Consider the following 20,203-nt stretch of genomic DNA (forward strand, 5'->3'; position numbering starts at 1 on the left):
ACTGTCTGATCTCACTGGCTCCATCCTTCCCGGGTTACACACTGTCTGATCCCACTGGCTCCATCCTCCCCGGGTTACACACTGTCTGATCTCACTGACTCCATCCTCCCCGGGTTACACACTGTCTGATCTCACTGACTCTATCCTCCCCGGGTTACAGTGTCTGATCTCACTGTCTCCATCCTCCCCGGGTTACACACTGTCTGATCGCACTGGCTCCATCCTCCCGGGTTACACACTGTCTGATCTCACTGGCTCCATCCTTCCCGGGTTACACACTGTCTGATCCCACTGGCTCCATCCTCCCCGGGTTACACACTGTCTGATCTCACTGACTCCATCCTCCCCGGGTTACACACTGTCTGATCTTACTGGCTCCATCCTGCCCGGGTTACACACTGTCTGATCTCACTGGCTCCATCCTCCCCGGGTTACACACTGTCTGATCTCACTGGCTCCATCCTCCCCGGGTTACACACTGTCTGATCTCACTGGCTCCATCCTGCCCGGGTTACACACTGTCTGATCTCACTGTCTCCATCCTCCCCGGGTTACACACTGTCTGATCTCACTGTCTCCATCCTCCCCGGGTGACACACTGTCTGATCTCACTGGCTCCATCCTCCTCGGGATACATACTGCCTGATCTCACTGACTCCATCCTCCCCGGGTTACACACTGTCTGATTTCACTGACTCCATCCTCCCCGGGTTACACACTGCCTGATCTCACTGGCTCCATCCTCCCCGGGTTACACACTGTCTGATCTCACTGGCTCCACTCTCCACGGGTTGCACACTGTCTGATCGCACTGGCTCCATCCTCCCCGGGTTACACACTGTCTGATCTCACTGGCTCCATCCTCCCCGGGTTACACACTGTCTGATCTCACTGTCTCCATCCTTCCCGGGTTATACACTGTCTGATCTCACTGGCTCCATCCTCCCCGGGTTACACACTGTCTGATCTCACTGACTCCATCCTCCCCGGGTTACACACTGTCTGATCGCACTGGCTCCATCCTCCCCGGGTTACACACCGTCTGATCTCACTGGCTCCATCCTCCCCGGGTTACACACTGTCTGATCTCACTGTCTCCATCCTCCCCGGGTTACACACTGTCTGATCTCACTGGCTCCATCCTGCCCGGGTTACACACTGTCTGATCTCACTGTCTCCATCCTCCCCGGGTTATACACTGTCTGATCTCACTGACTCCATCCTCCCCGGGTTACACACTGTCTGATTTCACTGACTCCATCCTCCCCGGGTTACACACTGTCTGATCTCACTGGCTCCATCCTCCCCGGGTTACACACTGTCGGATCTCACTGGCTCCATGCTCCACGGGTTGCACACTGTCTGATCGCACTGGCTCCATCCTCCCCGGGTTACACACTGTCTGATCTCACTGGCTCCATCCTGCCCGGGTTACACACTGTCTGATCTCACTGTCTCCATCCTCCCCGGGTTATACACTGTCTGATCTCACTGGCTCCATCCTCCCAGGGTTACACACTGTCTGATCTCACTGGCTCCATCCTCCCCAGGTTACACACTGTCTGATCTCACTGGCTCCATCCTCCCCGGGTTACACACTGTGTGATCCCACTGGCTCCATCCTCCCAGGGTTACACACTGTCTGATCTCACTGGCTCCGTCCTCCCCGGGTTACACACTGTCTGATCTCACTGACTCCATCCTTCCCGGGTTACACACTGTCTGATCTCACTGACTCCATCCTCCCTGGGTTACACACTGTCTGATATCACTGGCTCCATCCTGCCCGGGTTACACACTGTCTGATCTCACTGGCTCCATCCTTCCCGGGTTACACACTGTCTGATCCCACTGGCTCCATCCTCCCCGGGTTACACACTGTCTGATCTCACTGACTCCATCCTCCCCGGGTTACACACTGTCTGATCTCACTGACTCCATCCTCCCCGGGTTACACAATGTCTGATCTCACTGGCTCCATCCTGCCCGGGTTACACACTGTCTGATCTCACTGGCTCCATCCTCCCCGGGTTACACACTGTCTGATCTCACTGGCTCCATCCTGCCCGGGTTACACACTGTCTGATCTAACTGTCTCCATCCTCCCCGGGTTACACACTGTCTGATCTCACTGTCTCCATCCTCCCCGGGTTACACACTGTCTGATCTCACTGGCTCCATCCTCCCCGGGATACATACTGCCTGATCTCACTGACTCCATCCTCCCCGGGTTACACACTGTCTGATTTCACTGACTCCATCCTCCCCGGGTTACACACTGCCTGATCTCACTGGCTCCATCCTCCCCGGGTTACACACTGTCTGATCTCACTGGCTCCACCCTCCACGGGTTGCACACTGTCTGATCGCACTGGCTCCATCCTCCCCGGGTTACACACTGTCTGATCTCACTGGCTCCACCCTGCCCGGGTTACACACTGTCTGATCTCACTGTCTCCATCCTCCACGGGTTATACACTGTCTGATCTCACTGGCTCCATCCTCCCCGGGTTACACACTGTCTGATCTCACTGACTCCATCCTCCCCGGGTTACACACTGTCTGATCGCACTGGCTCCATCCTCCCCGGGTTACACACTGTCTGATCTCACTGGCTCCATCCTCCCCGGGTTACACACTGTCTGATCTCACTGTCTCCATCCTCCCCGGGTTACACACTGTCTGATCTCACTGGCTCCATCCTGCCCGGGTTACACACTGTCTGATCTCACTGTCTCCATCCTCCCCGGGTTATACACTGTCTGATCTCACTGACTCCATCCTCCCCGGGTTACACACTGTCTGATTTCACTGACTCCATCCTCCCCGGGTTACACACTGTCTGATCTCACTGGCTCCATCCTCGCCGGGTCACACACTGTCGGATCTCACTGGCTCCATCCTCCACGGGTTGCACACTGTCTGATCGCACTGGCTCCATCCTCCCCGGGTTACACACTGTCTGATCTCACTGGCTCCATCCTGCCCGGGTTACACACTGTCTGATCTCACTGGCTCCATCCTCCCCGGGTGACACACTGTCGGATCTCACTGGCTCCATCCTCCACGGGTTGCACACTGTCTGATCGCACTGGCTCCATCCTCCCCGGGTTACACACTGTCTGATCTCACTGGCTCCATCCTGCCCGGGTTACACACTGTCTGATCTCACTGTCTCCATCCTCCCCGGGTTATACACTGTCTGATCTCACTGGCTCCATCCTCCCAGGGTTACACACTGTCTGATCTCACTGGCTCCATCCTCCCCAGGTTACACACTGTCTGATCTCACTGTCTCCATCCTCCCCGGGTTACACACTGTCTGATCGCACTGGCTCCATCCTCCCCGGGTTACACACTGTCTGATCTCACTGTCTCCATCCTGCCCGGGTTACACACTGTCTGATCTCACTGTCTCCATCCTCCCCGGGTTAAACACTGTCTGATCTCACTGTCTCCATCCTCCGCGGGTTACATACTGTCTGATCTCACTGTCTCCATCCTCCCCGGGTTACACACTGTCCGATCTCACTGGCTCCATCCTCCCCGGGTTACACACTGTCTGATCTCACTGGCTCCATCCGACCCGGGTTACACACTGTCCGATCTCACTGACTCCATCCTCCCCGGGTTACACACTGTCTGATCTCACTGACTCCATCCTCCCCGGGTTACACACTGTCTGATCTCACTGGACCCATCCTGCCCGGGTTACACACTGTCTGATCTCACTGTCTCCATCCTCCCCAGGTTATACACTGTCTGATCTCACTGACTCCATCCTCCCCGGGTTACACACTGTCTGATTTCACTGACTCCATCCTCCCCGGGTTACACACTGTCTGATCTCACTGGCTCCATCCTCCCCGGGTTACACACTGTCCGATCTCACTGGCTCCATCCTCCCCGGGTTACACACTGTCTGATCTCACTGGCTCCATCCGCCACGGGTTGCACACTGTCTGATCGCACTGGCTCCATCCTCCCCGGGTTACACACTGTCTGATCTCACTGGCTCCATCCTCCCCGGGCTACACACTATCTGATCCCACTGGCTCCATCCTCCCCGGGTTACACACTGTCTGATCTCACTGACTCCATCCTCCCCGGGTTACACACTGTCTGATCTCACTGACTCCATCCTCCCTGGGTTACACACTGTCTGATCCCACTAGCCCAATCCTCCCCGGGTTACACACTGTCTGATCTCACTGGCTCCATCCTGCCCGGGTTACACACTGTCTGATCTCACTGTCTCCATCCTCCCCGGGTTACACACTGTCTGATCTCACTGTCTCCATCCTCCCCGGGTTACACACTGTCTGATGTCACTGGCTCCATCCTCCCCGGGTTACACACTGTCTGATCCCACTGGCCCCATCCTCCACGGGTTACATGCTTTCTGATCTCACTGGCTCCATCCTCCCCGGGTTACACACTGTGTGATCCCACTGGCTCCATCCTCCCAGGGTTACACACTGTCTGATCTCACTGGCTCCGTCCTCCCCGGGTTACACACTGTCTGATCTCACTGACTCCATCCTCCCTGGGTTACACACTGTCTGATATCACTGGCTCCATCCTGCCCGGGTTACACACTGTCTGATCTCACTGGCTCCATCCTTCCCGGGTTACACACTGTCTGATCCCACTGGCTCCATCCTCCCCGGGTTACACACTGTCTGATCTCACTGACTCCATCCTCCCCGGGTTACACACTGTCTGATCGCACTGGCTCCATCCTCCCCGGGTTACACACTGTCTGATCTCACTGGACCCATCCTGCCCGGGTTACACACTGTCTGATCTCACTGTCTCCATCCTCCCCAGGTTATACACTGTCTGATCTCACTGACTCCATCCTCCCCGGGTTACACACTGTCTGATTTCACTGACTCCATCCTCCCCGGGTTACACACTGTCTGATCTCACTGGCTCCATCCTCCCCGGGTTACACACTGTCCGATCTCACTGGTTCCATCCTCCCCGGGTTACACACTGTCTGATCTCACTGGCTCCATCCTCCACGGGTTGCACACTGTCTGATCTCACTGGCTCCATCCTCCCCGGGCTACACACTATCTGATCCCACTGGCTCCATCCTCCCCGGGTTACACACTGTCTGATCTCACTGACTCCATCCTCCCCGGGTTACACACTGTCTGATCTCACTGACTCCATCCTCCCTGGGTTACACACTGTCTGATCCCACTAGCCCCATCCTCCCCGGGTTACACACTGTCTGATCTCACTGGCTCCATCCTGCCCGGGTTACACACTGTCTGATCTCACTGTCTCCATCCTCCCCGGGTTACACACTGTCTGATCTCACTGTCTCCATCCTCCCCGGGTTACACACTGTCTGATGTCACTGGCTCCATCCTCCCCGGGTTACACACTGTCTGATCCCACTGGCCCCATCCTCCACGGGTTACATGCTTTCTGATCTCACTGGCTCCATCCTCCCCGGGTTACACACTGTGTGATCCCACTGGCGAAATCCTCCCAGGGTTACACACTGTCTGATCTCACTGGCTCCGTCCTCCCCGGGTTACACACTGTCTGATCTCACTGACTCCATCCTTCCCGGGTTACACACTGTCTGATCTCACTGACTCCATCCTCCCTGGGTTACACACTGTCTGATATCACTGGCTCCATCCTGCCCGGGTTACACACTGTCTGATCTCACTGGCTCCATCCTTCCCGGGTTACACACTGTCTGATCCCACTGGCTCCATCCTCCCCGGGTTACACACTGTCTGATCTCACTGACTCCATCCTCCCCGGGTTACACACTGTCTGATCTCACTGACTCTATCCTCCCCGGGTTACAGTGTCTGATCTCACTGTCTCCATCCTCCCCGGGTTACACACTGTCTGATCGCACTGGCTCCATCCTCCCGGGTTACACACTGTCTGATCTCACTGGCTCCATCCTTCCCGGGTTACACACTGTCTGATCCCACTGGCTCCATCCTCCCCGGGTTACACACTGTCTGATCTCACTGACTCCATCCTCCCCGGGTTACACACTGTCTGATCTTACTGGCTCCATCCTGCCCGGGTTACACACTGTCTGATCTCACTGGCTCCATCCTCCCCGGGTTACACACTGTCTGATCTCACTGGCTCCATCCTCCCCGGGTTACACACTGTCTGATCTCACTGGCTCCATCCTGCCCGGGTTACACACTGTCTGATCTCACTGTCTCCATCCTCCCCGGGTTACACACTGTCTGATCTCACTGTCTCCATCCTCCCCGGGTGACACACTGTCTGATCTCACTGGCTCCATCCTCCTCGGGATACATACTGCCTGATCTCACTGACTCCATCCTCCCCGGGTTACACACTGTCTGATTTCACTGACTCCATCCTCCCCGGGTTACACACTGCCTGATCTCACTGGCTCCATCCTCCCCGGGTTACACACTGTCTGATCTCACTGGCTCCACTCTCCACGGGTTGCACACTGTCTGATCGCACTGGCTCCATCCTCCCCGGGTTACACACTGTCTGATCTCACTGGCTCCATCCTCCCCGGGTTACACACTGTCTGATCTCACTGTCTCCATCCTCCCCGGGTTATACACTGTCTGATCTCACTGGCTCCATCCTCCCCGGGTTACACACTGTCTGATCTCACTGACTCCATCCTCCCCGGGTTACACACTGTCTGATCGCACTGGCTCCATCCTCCCCGGGTTACACACCGTCTGATCTCACTGGCTCCATCCTCCCCGGGTTACACACTGTCTGATCTCACTGTCTCCATCCTCCCCGGGTTACACACTGTCTGATCTCACTGGCTCCATCCTGCCCGGGTTACACACTGTCTGATCTCACTGTCTCCATCCTCCCCGGGTTATACACTGTCTGATCTCACTGACTCCATCCTCCCCGGGTTACACACTGTCTGATTTCACTGACTCCATCCTCCCCGGGTTACACACTGTCTGATCTCACTGGCTCCATCCTCCCCGGGTTACACACTGTCGGATCTCACTGGCTCCATGCTCCACGGGTTGCACACTGTCTGATCGCACTGGCTCCATCCTCCCCGGGTTACACACTGTCTGATCTCACTGGCTCCATCCTGCCCGGGTTACACACTGTCTGATCTCACTGTCTCCATCCTCCCCGGGTTATACACTGTCTGATCTCACTGGCTCCATCCTCCCAGGGTTACACACTGTCTGATCTCACTGGCTCCATCCTCCCCAGGTTACACACTGTCTGATCTCACTGGCTCCATCCTCCCCGGGTTACACACTGTGTGATCCCACTGGCTCCATCCTCCCAGGGTTACACACTGTCTGATCTCACTGGCTCCGTCCTCCCCGGGTTACACACTGTCTGATCTCACTGACTCCATCCTTCCCGGGTTACACACTGTCTGATCTCACTGACTCCATCCTCCCTGGGTTACACACTGTCTGATATCACTGGCTCCATCCTGCCCGGGTTACACACTGTCTGATCTCACTGGCTCCATCCTTCCCGGGTTACACACTGTCTGATCCCACTGGCTCCATCCTCCCCGGGTTACACACTGTCTGATCTCACTGACTCCATCCTCCCCGGGTTACACACTGTCTGATCTCACTGACTCCATCCTCCCCGGGTTACACAATGTCTGATCTCACTGGCTCCATCCTGCCCGGGTTACACACTGTCTGATCTCACTGGCTCCATCCTCCCCGGGTTACACACTGTCTGATCTCACTGGCTCCATCCTGCCCGGGTTACACACTGTCTGATCTAACTGTCTCCATCCTCCCCGGGTTACACACTGTCTGATCTCACTGTCTCCATCCTCCCCGGGTTACACACTGTCTGATCTCACTGGCTCCATCCTCCCCGGGATACATACTGCCTGATCTCACTGACTCCATCCTCCCCGGGTTACACACTGTCTGATTTCACTGACTCCATCCTCCCCGGGTTACACACTGCCTGATCTCACTGGCTCCATCCTCCCCGGGTTACACACTGTCTGATCTCACTGGCTCCACCCTCCACGGGTTGCACACTGTCTGATCGCACTGGCTCCATCCTCCCCGGGTTACACACTGTCTGATCTCACTGGCTCCACCCTGCCCGGGTTACACACTGTCTGATCTCACTGTCTCCATCCTCCACGGGTTATACACTGTCTGATCTCACTGGCTCCATCCTCCCCGGGTTACACACTGTCTGATCTCACTGACTCCATCCTCCCCGGGTTACACACTGTCTGATCGCACTGGCTCCATCCTCCCCGGGTTACACACTGTCTGATCTCACTGGCTCCATCCTCCCCGGGTTACACACTGTCTGATCTCACTGTCTCCATCCTCCCCGGGTTACACACTGTCTGATCTCACTGGCTCCATCCTGCCCGGGTTACACACTGTCTGATCTCACTGTCTCCATCCTCCCCGGGTTATACACTGTCTGATCTCACTGACTCCATCCTCCCCGGGTTACACACTGTCTGATTTCACTGACTCCATCCTCCCCGGGTTACACACTGTCTGATCTCACTGGCTCCATCCTCGCCGGGTCACACACTGTCGGATCTCACTGGCTCCATCCTCCACGGGTTGCACACTGTCTGATCGCACTGGCTCCATCCTCCCCGGGTTACACACTGTCTGATCTCACTGGCTCCATCCTGCCCGGGTTACACACTGTCTGATCTCACTGGCTCCATCCTCCCCGGGTGACACACTGTCGGATCTCACTGGCTCCATCCTCCACGGGTTGCACACTGTCTGATCGCACTGGCTCCATCCTCCCCGGGTTACACACTGTCTGATCTCACTGGCTCCATCCTGCCCGGGTTACACACTGTCTGATCTCACTGTCTCCATCCTCCCCGGGTTATACACTGTCTGATCTCACTGGCTCCATCCTCCCAGGGTTACACACTGTCTGATCTCACTGGCTCCATCCTCCCCAGGTTACACACTGTCTGATCTCACTGTCTCCATCCTCCCCGGGTTACACACTGTCTGATCGCACTGGCTCCATCCTCCCCGGGTTACACACTGTCTGATCTCACTGTCTCCATCCTGCCCGGGTTACACACTGTCTGATCTCACTGTCTCCATCCTCCCCGGGTTAAACACTGTCTGATCTCACTGTCTCCATCCTCCGCGGGTTACATACTGTCTGATCTCACTGTCTCCATCCTCCCCGGGTTACACACTGTCCGATCTCACTGGCTCCATCCTCCCCGGGTTACACACTGTCTGATCTCACTGGCTCCATCCGACCCGGGTTACACACTGTCCGATCTCACTGACTCCATCCTCCCCGGGTTACACACTGTCTGATCTCACTGACTCCATCCTCCCCGGGTTACACACTGTCTGATCTCACTGGACCCATCCTGCCCGGGTTACACACTGTCTGATCTCACTGTCTCCATCCTCCCCAGGTTATACACTGTCTGATCTCACTGACTCCATCCTCCCCGGGTTACACACTGTCTGATTTCACTGACTCCATCCTCCCCGGGTTACACACTGTCTGATCTCACTGGCTCCATCCTCCCCGGGTTACACACTGTCCGATCTCACTGGCTCCATCCTCCCCGGGTTACACACTGTCTGATCTCACTGGCTCCATCCGCCACGGGTTGCACACTGTCTGATCGCACTGGCTCCATCCTCCCCGGGTTACACACTGTCTGATCTCACTGGCTCCATCCTCCCCGGGCTACACACTATCTGATCCCACTGGCTCCATCCTCCCCGGGTTACACACTGTCTGATCTCACTGACTCCATCCTCCCCGGGTTACACACTGTCTGATCTCACTGACTCCATCCTCCCTGGGTTACACACTGTCTGATCCCACTAGCCCAATCCTCCCCGGGTTACACACTGTCTGATCTCACTGGCTCCATCCTGCCCGGGTTACACACTGTCTGATCTCACTGTCTCCATCCTCCCCGGGTTACACACTGTCTGATCTCACTGTCTCCATCCTCCCCGGGTTACACACTGTCTGATGTCACTGGCTCCATCCTCCCCGGGTTACACACTGTCTGATCCCACTGGCCCCATCCTCCACGGGTTACATGCTTTCTGATCTCACTGGCTCCATCCTCCCCGGGTTACACACTGTGTGATCCCACTGGCTCCATCCTCCCAGGGTTACACACTGTCTGATCTCACTGGCTCCGTCCTCCCCGGGTTACACACTGTCTGATCTCACTGACTCCATCCTCCCTGGGTTACACACTGTCTGATATCACTGGCTCCATCCTGCCCGGGTTACACACTGTCTGATCTCACTGGCTCCATCCTTCCCGGGTTACACACTGTCTGATCCCACTGGCTCCATCCTCCCCGGGTTACACACTGTCTGATCTCACTGACTCCATCCTCCCCGGGTTACACACTGTCTGATCTCACTGTCTCCATCCTCCCCGGGTTACACACTGTCTGATCGCACTGGCTCCATCCTCCCGGGTTACACACTGTCTGATCTCACTGGCTCCATCCTCCCCGGGTTACACACTGTCTGATCTCACTGGCTCCATCCTCCCCGGGTTACACACTGTCTGATCTCACTGGCTCCATCCTGCCCGGGTTACACACTGTCTGATCTCACTGTCTCCATCCTCCCCGGGTTATACACTGTCTGATCTCACTGGCTCCATCCTCCCCGGGTTACACACTGTCTGATCTCACTGACTCCATCCTCCCCGGGTTACACACTGTCTGATCGCACTGGCTCCATCCTCCCCGGGTTACACACTGTCTGATCTCACTGGTTCCATCCTCCCCGGGTTACACACTGTCTGATCTCACTGTCTCCATCCTCCCCGGGTTACACACTGTCTGATCTCACTGGCTCCATCCTGCCCGGGTTACACACTGTCTGATCTCACTGTCTCCATCCTCCCCGGGTTATACACTGTCTGATCTCACTGACTCCATCCTCCCCGGGTTACACACTGTCTGATTTCACTGACTCCATCCTCCCCGGGTTACACACTGTCTGATCTCACTGGCTCCATCCTCCCCGGGTTACACACTGTCGGATCTCACTGGCTCCATCCTCCACGGGTTGCACACTGTCTGATCGCACTGGCTCCATCCTCCCCGGGTTACACACTGTCTGATCTCACTGGCTCCATCCTGCCCGGGTTACACACTGTCTGATCTCACTGGCTCCATCCTCCCCGGGTTACACACTGTCGGATCTCACTGGCTCCATCCTCCACGGGTTGCACACTGTCTGATCGCACTGGCTCCATCCTCCCCGGGTTACACACTGTCTGATCTCACTGGCTCCATCCTGCCCGTGTTACACACTGTCTGATCTCACTGTCTCCATCCTCCCCGGGTTATACACTGTCTGATCTCACTGGCTCCATCCTCCCTGGGTTACACACTGTCTGATCTCACTGGCTCCATCCTCCCCAGGTTACACACTGTCTGATCTCACTGGCTCCATCCTCCCCAGGTTACACACTGTCTGATCCCACTGGCTCCATCCTCCCCGGGTTACACACTGTCTGATCTCACTGACTCCATCCTCCCCGGGTTACACACTGTCTGATCTCACTGACTCCATCCTCCCTGGGTTACACACTGTCTGATCCCACTGGCCCCATCCTCCCCGGGTTACACACTGTCTGATCTCACTGGCTCCATCCTGCCCGGGTTACACACTGTCTGATCTCACTGTCTCCATCCTCCCCGGGTTACACACTGTCTGATCTCACTGTCTCCATCCTCCCCGGGTTACACACTGTCTGATGTCACTGGCTCCATCCTCCCCGGGTTACACACTGTCTGATCCCACTGGCCCCATCCTCCACGGGTTACATGCTTTCTGATCTCACTGGCGCCATCCTCCCCGGGTTACACACTGTCTGATCGCACTGGCTCCATCCTCCCGGGTTACACACTGTCTGATCTCACTGGCTCCATCCTCCCCGGGTTACACACTGTCTGATCTCACTGGCTCCATCCTCCCCGGGTTACACACTGTCTGATCTCACTGGCTCCATCCTGCCCGGGTTACACACTGTCTGATCTCACTGTCTCCACCCTCCCCGGGTTATACACTGTCTGATCTCACTGGCTCCATCCTCCCCGGGTTACACACTGTCTGATCTCACTGACTCCATCCTCCCCGGGTTACACACTGTCTGATCGCACTGGCTCCATCCTCCCCGGGTTACACACTGTCTGATCTCACTGGCTCCATCCTCCCCGGGTTACACACTGTCTGATCTCACTGTCTCCATCCTCCCCGGGTTACACACTGTCTTATCTCACTGGCTCCATCCTGCCCGGGTTACACACTGTCTGACCTCACTGTCTCCATCCTCCCCGGGTTATACACTGTCTGATCTCACTGACTCCATCCTCCCCGGGTTACACACTGTCTGATTTCACTGACTCCATCCTCCCCGGGTTATACACTGTCTGATCTCACTGGCTCCATCCTCCCCGGGTTACACACTGTCGGATCTCACTGGCTCCATCCTCCACGGGTTGCACACTGTCTGATCGCACTGGCTCCATCCTCCCCGGGTTACACACTGTCTGATCTCACTGGCTCCATCCTGCCCGGGTTACACACTGTCTGATCTCACTGGCTCCATCCTCCCCGGGTTACACACTGTCGGATCTCACTGGCTCCATCCTCCACGGGTTGCACACTGTCTGATCGCACTGGCTCCATCCTCCCCGGGTTACACACTGTCTGATCTCACTGGCTCCATCCTGCCCGTGTTACACACTGTCTGATCTCACTGTCTCCATCCTCCCCGGGTTATACACTGTCTGATCTCACTGGCTCCATCCTCCCTGGGTTACACACTGTCTGATCTCACTGGCTCCATCCTCCCCAGGTTACACACTGTCTGATCTCACTGGCTCCATCCTCCCCGGGTTACACACTGTCTGATCGCACTGGCTCCATCCTCCCCGGGTTACACACTGTCTGATCTCACTGTCTCCATCCTCCCCGGGTTATACACTGTCTGATCTCACTGGCTCCATCCTCCCTGGGTTACACACTGTCTGATCTCACTGGCTCCATCCTCCCCAGGTTACACACTGTCTGATCTCACTGGCTCCATCCTCCCCGGGTTATACACTGTCTGATCTCACTGGCTCCATCCTCCCCGGGTTACACACTGTCTGATCTCACTGACTCCATCCTCCCTGGGTTACACACTGTCTGATCGCACTGGCTCCATCCTCCCCGGGTTACACACTGTCTGATCTCACTGGCTCCATCCTCCCCGGGTTACACACTGTCTGATCTCACTGGCTCCATCCTCCCCGGGTTACACACTGTCTGATCTCACTGGCTCCATCCTGCCCGGGTTACACACTGTCTGATCTCACTGTCTCCATCCTCCCCGGGTTACACACTGTCTGATCTCACTGGCTCCATCCTCCCCGGGTTACACACTGTCTGATCTCACTGACTCCATCCTCCCCGGGCTACACACTGTCTGATCTCACTGGCTCCATCCTCCCCGGGTTACACACTGTCTGATCTCACTGGCTCCATCCTCCACGGGTTGCACACTGTCTGATCGCACTGGCTCCATCCTCCCCGGGTTACACACTGTCTGATCTCACTGGCTCCATCCTGCCCGGGTTACACACTGTCTGATCTCACTGGCTCCATCCTCCCCGGGTTACACACTGTCGGATCTCACTGGCTCCATCCTCCCCGGGTTACACACTGTCCGATCTCACTGGCTCCATCCTCCCCGGGTTACACACTGTCTGATCTCACTGACTCCATCCTCCCTGGGTTACACACTGTCTGATCGCACTGGCTCCATCCTCCCCGGGTTACACACTGTCTGATCTCACTGGCTCCATCCTCCCCGGGTTGCACACTGTCTGATCGCACTGGCTCCATCCTCCCCGGGTTACACACTGTCTGATCTCACTGGCTCCATCCTGCCCGGGTTACACACTGTCTGATCTCACTGGCTCCATCCTCCCCGGGTTACACACTGTCGGATCTCACTGGCTCCATCCTCCCCGGGTTACACACTGTCCGATCTCACTGGCTCCATCCTCCCCGGGTTACACACTGTCTGATCTCACTGGCTCCATCCTCCCCGGGTTACACACTGTCTGATCTCACTGACTCCATCCTCCCCGGGTTACACACTGTCTGATCTCACTGGCTCCATCCTCCCCGGGTTGCACACTGTCTGATCTCACTGGCTCCATCCTCCCCGGGTTACACACTGTCTGATCTCACTGGCTCCATCCTCCCCGGGTTACACACTGTCTGATCTCACTGGCTCCATCCTCCCCGGGTTACACACTGTCTGATTTCACTGACTCCATCCTCCCCGGGTTATACACTGTCTGATCTCACTGGCTCCATCCTCCCCGGGTTACACACTGTCGGATCTCACTGGCTCCATCCTCCACGGGTTGCACACTGTCTGATCGCACTGGCTCCATCCTCCCCGGGTTACACACTGTCTGATCTCACTGGCTCCATCCTGCCCGGGTTACACACTGTCTGATCTCACTGGCTCCATCCTCCCCGGGTTACACACTGTCGGATCTCACTGGCTCCATCCTCCACGGGTTGCACACTGTCTGATCGCACTGGCTCCATCCTCCCCGGGTTACACACTGTCTGATCTCACTGGCTCCATCCTGCCCGGGTTACACACTGTCTGATCTCACTGTCTCCATCCTCCCCGGGTTATACACTGTCTGATCTCACTGCCTCCATCCTCCCTGGGTTACACACTGTCTGATCTCACTGGCTCCATCCTCCCCAGGTTACACACTGTCTGATCTCACTGTCTCCATCCTGCCCGGGTTACACACTGTCTGATCTTACTGTCTCCATCCTCCCCGGGTTAAACACTGTCTGATCTCACTGTCTCCATCCGCCCCTGGTTACATACTGTCTGATCTCACTGTCTCCATCCTCCCCGGGTTACACACTGTCCGATCTCACTGGCTCCATCCTCCCCGGGTTACACACTGTCTGATCTCACTGGCTCCATCCGACCCGGGTTACACACTGTCCGATCTCACTGACTCCATCCTCCCCGGGTTACACACTGTCTGATCTCACTGACTCCATCCTCCCCGGGTTACACACTGTCTGATCTCACTGGACCCATCCTGCCCGGGTTACACACTGTCTGATCTCACTGTCTCCATCCTCCCCGGGTTACACACTGTCTGATCTCACTGGCTCCATCCTCCCCGGGTTACACACTGTCCGATCTCACTGGCTCCATCCTCCCCGGGTTACACACTGTCTGATCTCAGTGGCTCCATCCTCCACGGGTTGCACACTGTCTGATCGCACTGGCTCCATCCTCCCCGGGTTACACACTGTCTGATCTCACTGGCTCCATCCTCCCCGGGTTACACACTGTCTGATCTCACTGACTCCATCCTCCCCGGGCTACACACTGTCTGATCTCACTGGCTCCATCCTCCCCGGGTTACACACTGTCTGATCTCAGTGGCTCCATCCTCCACGGGTTGCACACTGTCTGATCTCACTGGCTCCATCCTCCCCGGGTTACACACTGTCTGATCTCACTGGCTCCATCCTCCCCGGGTTACACACTGGTCTGATCTCACTGGCTCCATCCTCCCTGGGTTACACACTGACTGATCTCACTGGCTCCATCCTCCCCGGGTTGCACACTGTCTGATCTCACTGGCTCCATCCTCCCTGGGTTACACACTGTCTGATCTCACTGGCTCCATCCTCCCCGGGTTACACACTGTCTGATCTCACTGGCTCCATCCTCCCCGGGTTACACACTGTCTGATCTCACTGGCTCCATCCTCCCCGGGTTACACACTGTCTGATCTCACTGGCTCCATCCTCCCTGGGTTACACACTGTCTGATCTCACTGGCTCCATCCTCCCCGGGTTACACACTGTCTGGTCTCACTGGCTCCATCCTCCCCGGGTTACACACTGTCTGATCTCACAGGCTCCATCCTCCCCGGGTTACACACTGTCTGATCTCACTGACTCCATCCTCCCCGGGTTGATTTCTCCGTGTTCATTGTCGGACGAAGAATTTCGCCATTTTCTCTCCAATAAATTAATGGTCCGGACAAGTCGTTATTATATCGTATAAAATTAATACTCTCCGATAACTGTCCTGTGAATACTCTAAAGTCCGACGATAATACTAAATAGTTACGTTTTTCGTACCACATCAGATGACTATCGGAAAATGGTAAAATCAACAGAAACAGAAGTTGCGCACGCCCAGGAGGCGCAGCGCCGCTGTCTTCCTCCATACGTCACCGGCTGCTGACATTATGCACATGCGCAATGAAGGAATCGCGGTCATCTCTGGGAAACCCCGGCTCGCTCGCATTGGCGGTTCAACGGCCGAGGCTCGAGAACCCGAACTGCCACGCGGCCGCTCAGTGACGTAGGCAGGACCTGAAGCCCCCGCTTTTCCGATTCGTGAGACCAGCTGTCAATCAGGAACTCTGAACCAATAGGAAATGCAGTATCAGCCAAGTTTATCCAGATTTCAATGCAGTAAATATTATAAATGATGGTCAGATCCAGCAGCTTTTATGAAGATGAAAACAGGTTTAATGGTTCAGAGAGGGGAAATTACATCAAAGAGATGAAATGTCATCAGAAAGATGTCAGTGGAGTGAAAGAATGAGGCAGGAAAAGGAGAAGGAACCAAGGATGGAGTGAGACATTGGGGTCGTAGCTGGGAAAAGGGATAATGGAGATGGCATAGAGTCGATGTGGAAAGAGACGATGGAGACTGTACTGGAGTGCTGCTTTTTTGCATTAGACTGCCTTGGAGCACATTCATCTTTACCACCTGCACCCTCCCTGCTTGCGTTGAGTGCAAAGTTTCCCACCTCTTAAAATCCCCCTTAACCTCCTCCACTGACGCTGTCAAATTCCACCTGTGCATCGTCACCCATTCTCACATCAGCTGAATCCCCAAATACCTAAACATCTCTCTAACTACCTGAAACTGCAATGCCCCAAAAGTGCCTCCCCGCTCCCCCCTCATTCACCTTACTCTTCCTGGAGAAGGCCCCAAACCTCTCTTAATAGGCCCATGGTTCTGCCGTACTCTCCAGTGGTCCAACACAAACAACATCAGGTCGTCCTTGTACAATGACACCCGTTGCTCCCTGCTCAGCCTCACAATCACTCGCCATTCTGCACTATACAGCCTGCCATCATTTCACACCAGTTCTGCCTCACTTAATCATGCCTTGAACCGGGCCCATTCAAGATAGCCCACCGCTCCGCCCATGACCACACTCAGCCTCCAATGCTGCCACATTGCAATCGCCCCTCCCCCGCTCCAGCCCTACCAGTCCCACCACCACACCAGCCCTCACGACCTTCTCCCCCACCTCACATATGTTCGCCTAGAAACATAGAAAATATAAGCAGGAGGAGGATATTCAGCCCTTCAAGCCTACTGCACCATTCATTATGATCATGGCTGATCACACCAAGTTTAATACCCTAATCCCGCCTCCCCCCCCCCCCCCCCCATAGTCTTTGATGCCTTTACCCCAAAAGCTATTTCTAATTCCTTCTTGAAATTGCACAAAGCTTTGGCCTCAATCACTTTCTGTGCTAGCGGATTCCACAGATTCACCACTCTGGGTGAAGAAATTTCTCCTCACCTTGGTCAAAGAACAAAGAACAAAGAAAAGTACAGCACAGGAACAGGCCCTTCGGCCCGCCAAGCCCATTCCGACCATGCTGCCCGACTAAACTACAATCTTCTACACTTCCTGGGTCCGTATCCCTCTATTCCCATCCTATTCATGTATTTGACAAGATGCCCCTTAAATGTCACTATCGTCCCTGCTTCCACCACCTCCTCCGGTAGCGAGTTCCAGGCACCCACTGCCCTCTGCGTAAAAAAACTTGCCTCGAACATCGACTCTAAACCTTGCCCCTCGCACCTTAAACCTATGCCCCCTAGTAATTGACCCCTCTAACCTGGGGAAAAGCCTCTGACTATCCACTCTGTCTATGCCCCTCATAATTTTGTAGACCTCTATCAGGTCGCCCCACAACCTCCGTCGTTCCAGTGAGAACAAACCAAGTTTATTCAACCTCTCCTCATAGATAATGCCCTCCATACCAGGGAACATTCTGTAAATCTCTTCTGCACCCTCTCTAAAGCCTCCACATCCTTCTGGTAGTGTGGCGACCAGAATTGAACACTGTACTCCAAGTGTGGCCTAACTAAGTTTCTATTCAATGGTCCTAAAACGTTTACCCCTTATCCTTAAACTATGACCCCTAGTTCAGGGCTTCCCCACCATCAGGAACATTCTTTCTGAATCTTTCCTGTCTAATTCTGTTAGAATTCTGTAAGTTTCTATGAGATCCCCTCTCAGTCGTCTAAACTCCAATGAATATAATCCTAACCTATTTTCTCTTTCCTCATATGACATCCTCCTGCCATCCCAAGAATCAGCCTGGTAAACCTTTGCTGCACTCCCTCCGTAGCAAGAACATCGCTCCTCAGATAAAGACACCAAAACTACACACATTACTCCAGATGTGGCCTCACCAATGCCCTATCCAATTGCAGTAAAACATCTCTATTCCTATACTCAAATCCTCTGAAGGCCAATACCATTTGCCTTCTTTTCTGCCTGCTGTACCTGCCACTTACCTTCAGTGACTGATGCATGAGGACACCAAGGTCTCACTGAGTATCCACCACTCTCAATTTACATCCACTCAAATAAAATCCGCCTTCCTATTTTTGCAACCGAAGCGGATAACCTCACATTCATCCACATTATACTGCATTTACCATGCATGTGCCCACTCACTCAGCCTCTCCAAATCCCGCTGAAGCATCTCTGCATCCTACTCACAGCTCACCCTCCCACCCAACTTTGTATCATCTGCAAATTTGGAGATAATATATTTAGTTCCTTCATGTAAATCATTAATATATAATGTGAACAGTTGGTGTCCTAGCACATCCCTGCAGTACCCCACTAGCTATCGCCTGCCAAGCAGAAAAATACTAAATTATCCCAATTTTTTGCTTCCTTCCTGCCAACCAGTTTTCTATACATCTCAAGACAGTACCTGTAATCCCATGCTCTTTAACTTTACAAATTAATCTGCTATGTGAGACCTTGTCAAAAGCCTACTGAAATTATAAGTAATCCACATCCACCGGTTTTCGCTGGTCAACTCTACTAGTTGTAGAAGAATTCTGGTAGATTTGTCAAGCATGATTTTCCTTTCGTAAATCCATGCTAACTTTGTCTGATTACACTACTGCTTTCCAAATGCTGTGCTATGAAACCCTTGCTAATTGACTCCAGCAACTTCCCTACTACCGGCGTTAGGCTTACTGGTCAAAAGTTCCCTGTTTTCTCCCTACCTCCATTGTTGACTAGCGGGGTTACATTTGCTACCCTCCAATCTGGAGGAACCATTCCAGAGCCCAAAGAATTTTGGAAAATGATCACCAATAGATGTACTATTTCTAGGGCCCTTCCTTAAGTCCTCTGGGATGAAAAGTATCAGGCCCTGAAGATTTGGCTGCCTTCAATCACATTAATTTCCCCAAAATAATTTCTTTACTAATACTAATTTCCTTCAGCTCCTCACCAAAACTTCTGCTTCTCAGAACTTCCGGTACATTAGTCACATCTTCCTTTGTGAAGACAGAAGCAAAGTACAAATTTAGTTCCTCAGCCATTTCTTTGTTCCCTGTTATGAAGTCCCCCATTTTTAACTGTAAGGAGCCGACATTCGTTTTTGTCAGTCTTTTTCTCTTTCCATACCGATAGAAACTTTTACAGTCAGTTTTTTTTTTTTTTTTTTTTTATAAATGTTTTATTGAAATTTTTTTCCCCAAACAACAATTTTTCCCCTCTTACAAAGCAAACGCAACAATAACAATACAGAAATTTTAAACAATACACAAGTAACATAACCCCTTTATCTTTGACCTAAACTAAACCCCCCCTCCCCCCCCCCCCCCCCTCCCCCTGGGTTGCTGCTGCTGGTCATCTGTCTTCGCTCTAACGTTCCCCTAGGTAGTCGAGAAATGGCTGCCACCGCCTGGTGAACCCTTGAGCCGATCCTCTCAGGGCAAACTTTATCTGCTCCAGTTTAATGAACCCCGCCATATCATTTACCCAGGCCTCCAGTCCGGGGGGTTTCGCCTCCTTCCACA

At 54.4% G+C, this 20,203-nt stretch overlaps 1 protein-coding gene across 8 annotated transcripts in view; it reads right to left on the bottom strand.

Moving 5' to 3' along the window:
- The window catches only part of LOC140410282 (NACHT, LRR and PYD domains-containing protein 3-like), a 193,457-nt gene extending 177,158 nt beyond the window's left edge, over positions 1-16,299 (bottom strand). For all 8 annotated transcript variants that reach the window (XM_072498254.1, XM_072498253.1, XM_072498250.1 and 5 more), the window contains exon 1: positions 16,198-16,299. The gene's annotated coding sequence lies outside the window, so the exon portion shown is untranslated. The remainder of the gene's footprint in view (positions 1-16,197) is intronic.
- Between the last annotated feature and the right edge of the window lie 3,904 nt (positions 16,300-20,203).

This window comes from Scyliorhinus torazame, chromosome 4, assembly GCF_047496885.1.
Source record: "Scyliorhinus torazame isolate Kashiwa2021f chromosome 4, sScyTor2.1, whole genome shotgun sequence".
Classification (NCBI taxonomy): domain Eukaryota; kingdom Metazoa; phylum Chordata; class Chondrichthyes; order Carcharhiniformes; family Scyliorhinidae; genus Scyliorhinus; species Scyliorhinus torazame.